At 44.1% G+C, this 14,527-nt stretch overlaps 1 protein-coding gene across 1 annotated transcript in view; it reads right to left on the minus strand.

Moving 5' to 3' along the window:
* Nucleotides 1–2,752: 2,752 nt before the first annotated feature.
* Nucleotides 2,753–14,527, minus strand: part of CLEC3B (C-type lectin domain family 3, member B) — a 15,519-nt gene continuing 3,744 nt past the window's right edge. Inside the window, exon 4 of the mRNA XM_006892971.1 lies at nucleotides 2,753–2,781. The gene's annotated coding sequence lies outside the window, so the exon portion shown is untranslated. The remainder of the gene's footprint in view (nucleotides 2,782–14,527) is intronic.

A 14,527-nucleotide genomic window follows, 5' to 3' on the forward strand; every position in this document is an offset into this window, starting at 1 on the left:
CATCCCAGAGAGATGTCGCAGCATCCCAGGGAGATGTCGCAGCATCCCAGGGAGATGTCGCAGCATCCCAGGGAGATGTTGCAGCATCCCAGGGAGATATGCATCCCAGGGAGATGTCGCAGCATCCCAGGGTGAGGGTTCAGCATCCCAAGGAGATATGCATCCCAAGGAGATATGCATCCCAGGGAGAGGGTTCAGCAGCCAGGGAGATAGCACAGCAGCCCAGGGGGGGCAGCCCCTCTGCTCTCTGCGGCAGATTTCTATAAGCTTTCTGAGCAGCAAGCACCCTCCATGGGTCTAGGTTTTCTCAGTTACCCTCAACCATGTTGGAGGCATCATTGTGTCCTTTCAGGTGTTCCACAGAAACATGGACAGGATTAGACACGCAAAAGATTTGACAAGTGGAATCCCTGTTAATGGGTAATGGGCAGGACAGGAGTGGTGGCGAGAGCAACCTGTGTAAATGTGATTGGAACGATTTACTGCTGGTGAATCCAGTCATGACAGGGCAGCTTTAAAAATAAATGCTTGGTTTATTCCTGTGTTCTACATTTTGGTTTGGAAAGTTGGGTTTCTTTATATAAGTCATATCATGGCATGAAACTGTAGAATTTGAAGCATCAAATCAGATCTACCTTGACTCAATGCTTTCTTTTTACATATGACACCTCTCTGAGGCTTTTCAGAGCTTATCAGCTGGACAATTGTGCAGCCCGGGGGCATCTGCCAGTGTCTGGACCTAAAGTGTCCATGGGGCCTGTCTGTTCTCTTGGTCTGCTTGCTAGGATGCCAGCTGCATGGGTGACTGAAAGGACAGAGAGGAATGCTATATACATAAGGCCTAGCATGCAGCCCCAGGGAGCTAGTCATTTAGGAAAACTCTGGGAGGGGAGCTGAGAGCAGCCCCAAACCGGCTCCAGGGCACAGGGCCACCAAACAGCCTGGGAATCAAGGTTTTTTTTAAAAGTGATAAGTTTTTACCTAACGACTATCTCAAGCCCCTGATAGATGTCTTTACAGGAATGTTGTAAGTACACACACATCCCTTAGATAAGTTACAGAAGCTATCATTTAAAATGTTTTAAAATCTAAATTCCAACCAGTATCTTTTTAGATAGTTAACAGAGATGGACGGACTCATACCTGACCTGTGCTCACAGCCGCCTGTTCTATTTGGAATGTAATTTGAAACATTCCCAGCCAGCTTAGAATAGTTATTCTAAGTTACTAGTTAGTACCTATTTTATATGAAATATAAACAGAAAAACAAAGCTCTAACCATGTGCTTAATATTTACTTACCCATCTTCAAGAAAATCATTCTTTCAGTGTAAATTCAGGAATAATTTTTCTGTTGCTTATTACTATTTTGTGTAAATGTTTTTAAAAAAAGTTTTGTGAAGCTGTCAATAGGACATTTTCTCAAAAAGAGCAGCTGGAAAACTTGCAGAGAGTCTGAGGTTTGAGTCTTAGTGGGAGGCAGGCCGCCTGGAAAATGTTTGTCTCTGAGGCGTTTGAAGCCTATGCCTGTGTAAGAACCACAAAGCATTCTTTGGAATCGGGGTGGGGGGGCAATTTCCACTGTCCACTGGCCCCTTCTTCTGTCCAGTATGATAAACAGCTGGCGGGGAATACACAGAATCCATTGGTCATTCTATTCTGGTGCACAGTGCAGAGTCCCATATAGAAAATGTTCCTCCCGGGGCAGGAACCGCACCCAAAGAATTTGGTCGTTGTCCCTTGGCTCTTGAGAATCTCTGCAATTTCTCCAGGTCAAAGTGTCTTACCTGTAAGGGCTTCATATCATGACTAGGGTCTTGGGCCAAGGAGGTGACTCGCAGACAAGACTGCTTGGTCAGACCAGAAAGACCCACCCAGTGATATGAGCACAACCTACAGGAAACCGGAGACTGGAGTTCAGTCCACCCAAGCTACGTAACAAGGCCGCAAGTACGGATTCTGGATGAGGACACTCCTTAGGCCTCCTATTTGATGACAGATGTCAGTGTCCAAAAGGTTGCGTGTCCCTTCTTGAGCCCTCCAGGTCTCAACTTATCTCTTCATATCTTTTTGCTGTAATAAAATTGCAAACCTGAGTGCATTGCGTTCTGTGTCTTTCATGAGTCGACCTAGTGAATTATTGACCCTGAAGGAGTAGTAGGAATAAGCCAGTGAGAAGTGAGGGGCGGGGGGGAGGGGGGAACGCCTGGTATCTAACATCCTGAGGAGGTAGAAGGAACCCCCCAAACTTTAACAATGAGCAGTTCAGGCGTTAGTCATCGGGCCCCAAGTTTGTGGCTGGATCTGAAGTCTTGGACAGAGCTGACAGTCGCAAGCTGGACTGTGACCTTTTAATTTGTGGGCCTCTGACTTGGTTGTGGTGGTTAGGATCCGAGGAAGGGAAGACCACATTTGTGGTTGAAAATTGAAACCGATTTGAAGTGGTATTAAAAATTTGATGCTGGGGGAGCTCTGGTGGCCTAGTGGCAAGAAGCTGCCCTGCAATCCCAGATGTTCGGTTCGAATCCACCAGATGCTCTGCCGGAAAAGGGACAATCTCCTCCTGTACCAGTCCGATCCAATTTGACGGTACACACACACACAAAAATTGATGCTGAATTCCTTCAGTTGGCGCAAAAGGTGGGATCCCTGTTTATTTTTTCACACACCATGTCAGCAAATGACCAGAGATGCAAGTCAGATGCAAATGACTTTGCCCTGGAACCACAATGTTAAAAGACAAAAAAGTGCTGTCCCTGCCTCAACCAGGCTCCTCCCTTCTCTACCTGTTTCTCTGCTCAGGGAGCCTGAGCCCCTTGCACCCCTCATCTGGTCCCTCTGCTTAGCTGACTTTCAGCTAGTTCAGTCAGTGAGAAACTTCAGCAAGAGATGGGCAGATGGAAGGAAGGAGGGCAGAGATACGTTTTGCACAATTTCCTCCCAGCTCCCTCTGTGTGTTAGGACCCATTTTTCTGACAGTAGCTGTGTGTTAACTGGGCAAAAAGAAAGCACGGGCGTGAGGAATTATGAAGAGAAAGGCCAGTCATAGGTCCCCACAGCCTAGGATCGTGGAGATGCTTCCTTCGCTTCCCCAGGGTTTTTATTTCATTCAAACCAACAAAACATTCCTATCTCATGAGGTTATATTTTCCTTATACATAAGTGTTGCCAGCGTAACAATGGGTAAGCTTAATTCTTAAACCAAGAGCAAGATAGTTCCAAAGTTCAGGAACAGTATCCCCTCTGGTGGGAGGCTGGGAGGAACTCTCCATTTGCATAGTGTGTCCAATATCTCCTGGGGCGAGGGAGGACTGAACTGGAACTGTTCACAGAGGGTGCCCATCATTTCCAGCCTGGACTCTGATCTCAACTGTGGCCCAGCTATCACCGTGCTGTGAGCTATCCACAGCTGTGTCCTTCCACATCAACATCTCATTGTATGGACCCTCCTCATGTCCCCAGTAGTGCTCTTGGCCCTGCTCTTGGCCCACCTGGGCCTTCCACCCTCCACGGTGATCCCTGCTGTAGCTTTTCTCCTCAGAACGCCTTAACACACAACGTAATCATGCATGCCACAGCTCTCTATTACAGGACGTTCTCATTGTGCACAGTAGTCTACAGCAATGACCTTGCAAGCTGAAATCCTGCAAAAGCGATCTTAATAATCAGTGGGGAGAATGATCGTTCTATTGACTTTCAAAAATTCTGATCTAGTGGCAAGAAGCTGCACTGCAATCCCAGAGGTGCATGGTTCGGATCCCCCAATGCTGTGCTGGAGAAGGAGGGGCAATCTCCTTCTGTACCAGTCAGATCCAATTTGACGGTACACACACACACACACAAATAAAATTTTTTAAAAATTAAAAATTCTAGGGGAGCTCTGGTGGCCTAGTGGCAAGGAGCTGCAACTACAATCCCAGAGGCTCACGGTTCGAATCCACCAGATGCTCTGCCAGGAGAGACAATCTCCTCCTGTACCAGTTAGATCTGATTTGACGGGACATGCATGAAAAAATTTAAAATAATTAAAAATTCTTATCAAAATGTCAAGATTACTGGTCATAAATAACTTAGAAAAAAGAAAGCAACTGTGAAAATAAATATTTAATACATAATCTCTAGGGAGCTCTGGTGGCCTGGTGGCAAGAAGCTACATGCTGTAATTCCGAAGGTACACGGTTCAAGGCCACCAGCTGCTCTGCTGGAGAAAGATGGACGATCTCCTCCTGTGTAATTAATCGCCTCTGAAAACCCACTGGAGAGTCAGCTATGGGTCAGTTCCAACTCTATGGCACATTATAACAACAATCTTTCATTTTAAAAAATCAGTTGCTGCTGAAGGGCTTTGTTGTTGTTTACTGTCTTTGAGCTGAGCACGACTCATAGTGACCCTATGAACAAAAGGCCTGAAGCCCCTCTACAACTATCAACTTTAATCAAAATTCATATATTTTTCCGGAGGCATGTTATTTAGGAAGTGGATGCCACTCCTGCTTCCAAACCTGTCATAGTATGCTATTGTTATGTGCTATTGAGTTGGCGGTAATGTATAGCGACCCTATGTAAAGAACCTTATGATCATTAAAGCAGTTGTTGCTAGGTGCTGTCAAGTGTCACGAACTCATAGCAACCCAATGTACTACATAATGAAACCTTGCCTAATCTAATACCACCCTTTCAATCTCTGCCATACTTATTAGCCCATTTCTGCAGTCACTATGTTGATCCAAAACACAAACTATGCTCATGAAAAACTTATAAAATGGGCCAAGAAACAGTTACCTGAACAAGAGAACACTGTATGGTTTAAAATCAAGAAAGGTGTGTGTCCGGACTGTATCCTTTCTCCATACCTATTCAAGCTGCATGCTGTGCAAATAAGTCAAGAAGTTGGACTGTAAGAAAAAGAATGTGGGTAGCATCAGAATTGGAAGAAGATTCATCAACAACCTGTGTCATGCAAATGACACATCCAGAAAGTGAAGAGTTTAAGCATTTACTAAAGAAGATGAAAAAGCCTTCAATATAGATTACATCTCAACATCAAAAAATAAATAACGTTCATTGGGCAGCATCATTAATGAGGGAGAAGAGATTGAAGTTGTCAACACTTTAATTTTACTTGTATCCACAATCAATATTCAATGCAGGAATAAAAACAAGAAATCAGAGGGAGCTCTGGTGGCTTAGTGGCAAGAAGCTGCACTGCTATCTCAGAGGTGCACGGTTCAAATCCACCAGATGCTCTGCTGTACAGTCAGATCTGATTTGACGGTACACACCCACAAAAATAATATAAAAAAATTATTTAAAAAAACCAACAAAACACAAGAAATCAAGAAATGAAAACACAAGTTTCAGGACCTCTCCAAAGGGCTACTAAAGCAAGGACACTAAAGACTTCAGAGGTAGCTGATCCTAGCCGTATTTTCAATCGCTTCCTACGCATCTGGAAGCTGAACAATGAATAATACCAAAGAAGAATTTACACCTTTGAATTGTGATATTGGTGAAGAGAACTGACTAGCTCAGACTGTCAAAGGAACAAGCAAGCCTGTCTTGGAGGAATTACGTACAACCAAGATGTTCCTTTGAGGCAAGGATGGTGAAATTTCGTCTCACATGTTATCGAGAGGGACTAAACCTTGGAGAAACACACTATGCTGGGAAAGATAGAGAATGAGCAAAAGAGAGAATTACCCTCAATGAGATTGATTGGCGCAGTGACTATCGATGGTCTTGAGCATGCTTGAACGTGTGCAGATGGTGGAGCACTGGGCACAGTTCTGTTCCTGGGATTGCTATGAGCCACAGCTGACTTGACAGCACCTAACAAGAACTAGCACCACAGGCTCCGTCCACCTCACCGAAAGCTTCCTCTCTTCCATTGACCATCTTTGTAAGGATGAGGTCCTTCTCCAAGAACCAGCCCCTCCTACGAGCGTGCCCAAAGTGTGTGAGGTGAGATCTCACCATCCTTGCTCCTGAAGCATCGTCTGGCTGCCCTTTTTTCAAGACGGATTTGTTTGGGCTTCTGGCAGTCTGTGGGTTTATTCAGTATTAGTAGAGGGTCAGCTAAAACCAGGGGAAAACCATTCATGAGACAGATAAACAGAGGCAACAATAGGCCCTGATATACCAAAGATTTGAGATCAGCCCAGGACCAGAGATGCTTCTTTCAGTTAAACAGTAGGCTCCAACATACCAAAGACTGTGAGAACAGCTTAGGACCAGAGGGTCTTCTTTCAGTTAAACACAGAGATGTCGTGAGTGACAGCCAACTAGATGGCAACGAATAATAACAACTGAAAACATTCGTAATATGGAGAATGAAAGTGTTTTATTGCTTTCTAAAAAACTCAAGAGTAGCTTGAACAATAGCTCCTTCTCATTGTATAACTTTCAGAAAAGGAGCTGGCATCTTTTCCCGTGCCTTGGCAAACTTGCCGTATTCTTTTCTAGGTTTGGATCAGCTTCCAACATGTGCTTCTGGTGTCATGAAAGCCCTCTGAGAATGCCTTTAATGTGTTCTTTGTTGGTTTCAGGAATCTCTTCCTCTGAGACCTCCTCCTCCTCCTCCTTTCCCTCACAACCACCTTCTTCATCTGTGAATGTCAGTAAATTCATCCTCCGTCTGCTCTGACTCCTAGGGACCCTCCGTTGACAGCACGATGCAACCTTGCTCAGTCCTGCGCCATCCTCACAGTATCTGCTGTCCCATTGTTGTGGTCATTGCGTCCGTCCATTTTACTGAGGGTCTTCCTCTTCTTCACTGACCCTTAATATAATGTGTCCCCCCAGGGATTTGCCAGCAGGGTGTAGAGACTAGGATTCATGGAAAAGGTCTAAGGGGTGATCCCCTCATCAACCCAAATGAAAGCAAGTGTCTCCTGAATGACAGCAAGTTTGGGTGAATTTCTGGCTTTCAGTTTCCTCTGATATTAAGGTTTGGGATCTGCTCTGGCTCCTAACCTTAAATGTGTTCTAATCCATGTTAGTTCAGAGCCAACTCCACTTGCCAAGCTTTCTTCCCAAGAGAATTGTCTTCCCAACAATAAGTCACAACAGAGCTCGCTTTGGGGTTTTTTCCAACTCAGAAAACACCAAAAGACAAAATAAAACCCACTGTCACTGAGTCAGATCCAACCCATAGTGACCCTGTAGGACAGAATAGAAATACTTAAAAGATTTTCAAGACTATAAATCTTCCCAGAAACACATTGCCTCAAGCCACTAGGCTTTCTGTTAGAGGCACGCTGCTTAATCCACGGCACCACCAGGGCTCCTTACCCAGGTAAAGGTCGTAGTGTTATCATTTATTTGGGCTAGTCTTATTTCCAAAGATTTTTTTTCCCATTCAGCACCATTATCTCATGTGTGCCAAACGCTTGATTGGATAGAGACCTTACGTATACTCTTAAAACAGCAATGTGGGGAATATATCGTGTTTACTTTATAAATGAGCCCAGAGTCTTAGAAAGAAGGACTCTAGACCTGCAGTTGGTGGAGGGTAAAGCCTGCAACCAGTGAGGTTCCCGGAGGATGGTTCTCTGATCTCACCTCCCACACAGCCTCTCCCAGTCACAGATGATGGTTCAAGAGACATTGATTCTAGAGCCCGAGGCCACAGCTTCCACTGGTGCTGGACACTGAGTGTGCAGCTGCCCTTTGTCATGGGGTCCTTGTTGGCACCTGGGCCACAGAAATCCTAAATTTACTTAACTTGGGGTGTGACCACTGGCTTCATTTGCTCATCCCTATAGGATTTTTTGTTGCATGTTATCTAGACAGAAGAAACAACAAAAAACGAATGACCTTCCAGAACAAAAGTATGTTATCTAAAAGAGAATTAAGAGCCAATAAAGAAGTTACTTGGTAGCAAAGGCTGTGGCTAAATTATAAAAGGTTCACATTTCTTAAATTATGAGAAAAATAAATGACATTTATTATTTGGGGGAGGAGATGAAACAAGTCTAAGTCCTTTTTTCTGCCTTCTTTGATGGCTTTTGGAGTAAAAAACAGTTGAAGTGTAATTCAAAAAGACCATAAAAACCAGGAGAGAATGCCATTCTCAAGCTGGGAGACAAAAAAATTTCAAGCCTAAATTGGTAGGATTGAAAAAAAATCAGTGGGCAAAATACCAAGCAAGAAAGAAAGCATCAAAAGAAGATAGAAGTACAGAGTCCCTGTGCCAAAAAGAACTGATCAACATTAGTCATTTTAAGAGGCCACCACATGATGGTATTGAAGAAAGGAGTTCTCAGGACCTTGAAGGCATTGCTGGAAAAAAAGGCTCCCAGAATTGATGAGATACCAGCTGAGAAGATCAACAAATGGGTGCAGTGCTGGGGTTGCTCAGTAATCTCTCTCAGAAAATTTGGAAGACTATTACTTGGCCAAGAAAATCTGTACGTTAGGCTGCAACTGCTGGCTCATATCCCAAGAACCAGAGAGGGCAGATGACAAGTTGGACACAGGATGGAATGTGAGAGAGCAAATTTTGTGAGAATTTCCATACATATTGGACACAAGCCATACCCCAAAGGAAACTCTTGGAGCGGATTGCCTGATCACATCACAGCACAGCACAAAAGTGATTATATGCTATCACGTTGTGCAAAATCAGCCCATCCAATGTTTGCCAAAACACTAAGAATCACAGCCGGAGCAAGTTGACACACAGCATTAACCACCACAGAGTAGTATTTATTATTTAGATTTCGAGAATGGTGAACACTGAGGCACATGTGCTGGCCCTACAAGTTTTGAGACTTGAGGAGACTCAGGAGGAGGGAAAGATCTTAACAGGAAAAATGCTGAGTATCCAGTAGGCATCTCAGTTTGTACAGGTCTGGGATACGAGAGACATTGAAAGAACCGGTGATCACTGCAAAGAAGATGAGCCAAGCGAGAGGTAGTAAGTGTGGTCAGAGAAAAGAGCCCCCAAGCAGGTCTCTTGTCTGGAGAGGATTCTATCCAGGCATTCCCATGGAGGGTCCAGGGAGAACCTCGGACTCCAGGACCCGAGAGATCACTCATCGAACCCTCACATTTTGCAGATGAAGAAAACTGCATGGTGGGATCCTCCCAACCTCTTCTCCGGAGTCCCATGGCCAGTGCCACCATCACGCAGCCCCAGGACTTCCAGAGTACATTCTCTTTCCCACATTGGAAGGCTTCTCCTGCTCATCTTATTATTTTTTTATATTGATTTGCTTTCAAAGTTTGTATACATTGTGTTTCACACCATTCTTCATTCACATTGTTTCATACAACCATTCCCATGCATTTTGTTTTATAGCATTAATTACCATTGGACTATGCCCGTCATTCCCCTGTCTTTTCAGGTCCCCATCGGATCTTTCCCATCTCTTTTCATGCACCCCTGTGGTTTTGCCCCTACCCATCCTCACTCCTCTGTTCTGACTCCTTCACCTCTTGGATCCCCCATACACGTTTTACTAGTTATCCTCCTATTTTTACACTAATGGTTTTATGCAGTATTTGTCCTTATGAGACTGTGTTAGTTCACTTGGCATAATGCTCTCCAGTCTCTCCGAAGTTACGTAGTTTAGAAATCTTTGCACAGCTTCTTGCCAGCTCCCTGTCCTCCCACATGGTAAGGCTGAAGGAATTGCTAAATGCATGAGGAAGAACAGGAACAGAAGTCACAGAAGTGATGGGAACAGGAGGAGAGAAGGTTCCAGAACACAGAGACAAAGGACAGAGATCTTTCACCAAAACCCCTTCCTTCTGCTCGGCTCAGTCAGTTCCTCTGCAGGAGAGTCACCTTTCAAATTGGAGTTCAGTGTTGTTCTCAGATAATTTAGGCCAGTGCTCATCAAATGTACTTTGCTAGCATTTCCCCAACACAATTATTTGATGAAAACAGCACAGATGTATTACCCATTTTTTATAAACAGACCATAGATTTCTTAACCAGATGCATAGGCATTTTTCCCCCCTCCAGTAGTTCAAGTATCCTAGAACGATGCAGGGTTTTACATGAATGTTACGCTTATTTTTCATTTTCAAAGTAAATGTCGAGAGTCTTTGCTCAGATAAATAATTGGTGAGACCAAAAAGAGTTTTGCTACAGTCATATCACTCAAAACTTGAGCTTTTGAGCTCAAAAGTGCTCTATTATTGGAAATTATTTTGCATATAAATGGAGGAAGGCGCATCAACAGCCTGCGATATGCAGCTGACACAATCTTGCAGAGAAGGAAGAAGATTTGGAGCACTTACTGATGAAGCTCAAAGATGAAACCTTCAGTATGGATCACAGCACAACATAAAGGGAACAAAAATCCTCACAACTGAACAAATAAACAACATCATGAAAAGTGGAGGACAGATTGAAGTTGTCAAATATTTTACTTGAATCCACGTTCAGCACCATGGAAGCAGCGTATTCCATGTATTGAATGCATTTTAATGTAATCCATTTATTACATTTGGCAAGTCTGCTGTCAAGAATTGCTTTAAAGTGCTAAAGAGCAAGGATGTCAGTGTAAAGACTAAGATGTGCCTGACTCAAGGTATGGCATTTTCCATTTCTTCCCATACCTGTGGAAGTTGGCCAGTCAATAAGAAAGAAGAATTGATGCTTTTAAATTATGGGGTTGGCTACGAGTATTGAATATACCATGCAAAAGAACAAATAAAGCTTTTTTTAAGCATTGGGTGTTGGCATGGCAGAGATTGTGAAGATGGCACAGAATCGAGGTGAGTTTCATTCCTTTGCACATAAGGCTGCTGTGAGTTGGAGCTGAGCCACTAGCACCAGACAACAGCATTGCACAGGCAATTTGATTAGATTCTTCAATAAAGTTGTTGCAAGTAAATAATTAGAATCCATGGAAATGTAAAAATCATTTTGACCCAGTTTTCCACATTCTTGACACGTTAATATTTCAAATTGCCCCTTTATTGGGCATTTCCAAAACTTGTTACACACCAGAAAAAAATCAGAACAGGCAAGAGCTGGCTTTCCCTCTGTGAAGAGGAAAATGAGTGATTATGGGAGAAGGATAAGAAAGCCTTTAAGCGGACAGGTTCTCCAAGGCTGAGGAGAGGTAGGGAAACCAAGCAATCGAGTCCCTTAAAACGATGTACTCTGTACACCACTTAGAAAACTCCCATACACCTTGAGACAGGACCAGGACTCAAATGAAGGAAGGTAAGCAAGTGAACCACTCACATGGGGACACAGAATTTACAAAAGCAACAGGTGTGGAGTCAGTTCTAATTCATAGTAATTCCTTGAGTTATTGAGTTGGGACTTTAATGATTGGTTTTCTTGGAGATCATTCACCAGATCTTTTTCCCAAGGCACCACTGGATGGGCTCAAACCTTTACCCTCTTGGCGAACCACAGAGCATGTTATTCTTTGCAGTATCCAGAAACTACGTAAAATGTAAAGGGGTGCCAATGGAATACTATGCAGCACACAGGAGCAACGATTTTGTAAATCACTACCTAACGTGGGAGGGACTGGAGAGCATTATGCTAAGCTAACTAACTCAGTACCAAAAGGACAAATACTGTATAATGACAAATACTCATTATTGTAGAATGAGTATGAAGATACAAGGGAGAAGAGAGTGGGAGCAGAGGGGTGAGGATGGGCAGGAGGTGGGGAGTGGTTAATTAGTCGCACAATTTGATGGGTGGAAGAGGGAGGTGAAGGGAATGGGAAAGATCCTGTATGAAAAACAATATATATGAACTTTGTTAATAAACCAGTATTTAAAAAAAATTGTAAAGAAGTGCCAAAATGCTCAGTAGTTAACCTTTGAATATTTTTTAAAAACTTAAATAGATACGTAATTAATCGTGATGAGTAAATTATCAAAAAGACAAGATCTAACTAAGGCATATTTAGTTTGAAGCCTCAACTGAGTATTGACTAAGAAAACCAGGTAACGATTCTCTTGCCTACACTGCCACCTGCTGTTGGTACGTGGACAATGCTCTCTCCCTGACCAAAGGATGCCATAGCAACAGCCCCTGCACACCATCCAAGTTCATGCACCAAGGAATGCGTGTCCTCTTGTAAGCACCCACCCACTTGTGGGCAGCCACCCCACTGCAGAAATTTAAAAACCCCTGACTACCTCTGTTCTGAAGCTAGGACATGATGCTGGGAAGGGTGTAAGGTCGACGAAGGAGAGGAAGACCCTCCACTAGGTGGCTTGACAAGGTGACTGCTGCAATAGGTTCTTGTGTGTCAGGAACTGTGAGGATGGCACAGGACAGAACGGGGTTCCGATTCTTTTCTTCACAGGGTCTCTGTGAGTTGTACTTGACTCGACAGCACCTAACAACAACCTCCACATCTGTCCTGACAATAATTAAGGATGATAGAAGAACCATTGCCTTTGAATTGTGGTGCTGGAGAAGATTCCCAAAAGAACAAACAAGTCTGTCCTGGAAAAAGTGAAGCCAGGGTGCTTCCTTGAGGCAAGAATGGCAGAACTCTATCTCATTCTTAAAGGACATCATTCTTGGAAGTGTGGAGGATCAGCATAAGAGAGAAAGCTCCTCAACATAATGGGTTAGCTGTCTATAATAACTGGACTGAGATGTGTCAGAGGTGGTGAGAATGGCACAGGAAAGCACAAGGTTCAGAGCTGTTGTTCCTAGGGTCACTGTGAGTGATAAGTCAACTTGACGGGATATAGCAACAACTTCTATCTTGCAGGAGAAAGATGGGCAATCCCCTCCCATGCAATTTAATTTAACCTCTGAAAACCCACTGAAGAGTCAGCTCCAACTTGGCACATAACAAACCTGTATCCTGCAAAACTCTGGCATTTCATTGGCTTTACAACCTGGAACAAATGGCATCGTTTTTTTGGACCTCAGTTTCTCCACCCATCCTGGTGGTCCTCATTACCTCCTCCCATAACAGCTGACTTAACACACTTTCCGCGACTCTTGATAGGCAGCCTATCTGGCACCAAGTGTGCACACAGGTACAGTGTGCCTCCTCCAGCCCAGCCCAGCTCAGCTCTGTCAATCAAATCTTTAATTTATTACTGAAAATAAGATAAAGACAGCTAAAAAGGAACTAAAGTTTTGGAGAAGTCCAGTGACAAATGATGTTTGGGACTGATGGCACAAGACAACTTCCCTGAGAAGTGGGGAAGGGGTGGCTGGCTGGACTAGGTCACTGCCAGGAGCTGGCCAATAGCCGCTGGTAATCACCAGGCAACATCTCTGATGATTTAGTTCTGGAAAATTCAAGTAACATAAATTAAGCATCACAATGGTGGTGACAACAGCAGGATGCTTTGAACCAGCCTAGGCTAGATTCTTACTGTGCTGCTCCTTAACGGTCTGAAAGAGAAGCCACTTGGCTTCCCTTAGCCTGGACTTTGCGGTTCTGTAAAATGGGGATGAACGTCAAGCACATTTTGTACTTGGGTATGGGTAAAATGGACATAACAACTCAATTTATTGCCATCAAGTTGGAATCAACTCATAGCTGACCCTCCAGTGGGTTTTTAGAAGATATAAATTGCACAGAAGGAGATTACCCATCTTTCTCCCTTTGAGCTGCTGTTGGATTCGAACCGCCTACCTTTGTGTTCTCAGGGCCACTTTTTGCCCACAAGACCACCAGAGCTCCCTGGGTGGGAATAAGATACATAAAGTGCCTTCAATTCATAGCAGCTGATCCTGCTAACACGAAGCAATGTTACCCCAGGAGCTCCCTGTGACCCTCACACTCCTGAAATGTGGGCTTTTGGCATATTTGGTTCCCGAACTGGTCCCCAGAGTGTGTTAGGAAAGAGGGGGATGCAGGTTTGCCTGAATCCCTGGGGGCAGCCTTTGCTCTCACCACCGCCCCGCCTCCACAACAGAATTCTCAGTACATCCCATAAATGGAGCCTATCGGAAAAGGGGCATAACTCGAAAGGGAAAGGGACGCCTCCCTGCAACTGAGTTTAAAAGGTGTTTCAACACACCGAAAACCCTAGAAATTTGTACAAAATCTGCCATTTAGATAACACTATTGTATCAACGCTGTTTTCCCAATTTTGACAACTCCTCTGTGCATTGCAAGAAAACGTCCTGGTCTTCAGGAACCACACGCTATACGAAGGATTGAAGGGTATAATACAAGGCCATCTTGCCTGAAATTTATTTTCTAAAGTCTCGGAAAAGAATAAAACAAAGGGAAACGTATATCATTGTTTGGGGACTCTGATGAAGGGTATACCAGAATGCTTGCATATTTTCTTTAGGTAGGGGACATTTTCTGTAAGGAACATAAATTTAAAGACCTTTCCTGGAACCTGCAGACCTGCAATGATAACCCCAAAGCGTCAGAAATTTAATTTGCAAAATAAGCTCCACCTTCACCCCCTCCTCGCCCACAACAAAGCCATGCCCCGCCCTGGCTCCGCCCCAACTTGTTCTCGGAGCCGCCTATCCCACTGCAGCCACGCCCAAGCCAGACCCGCCCCGCCTCTCCCTGGACCCGCCTACTGTCCGCCCATTCCCGGACCCACCTTTT

Source organism: Elephantulus edwardii, unplaced genomic scaffold, assembly GCF_000299155.1.
Source record: "Elephantulus edwardii isolate Elephantulus edwardi_28Jun2011 unplaced genomic scaffold, EleEdw1.0 scaffold00121, whole genome shotgun sequence".
Lineage (NCBI taxonomy): Eukaryota > Metazoa > Chordata > Mammalia > Macroscelidea > Macroscelididae > Elephantulus > Elephantulus edwardii.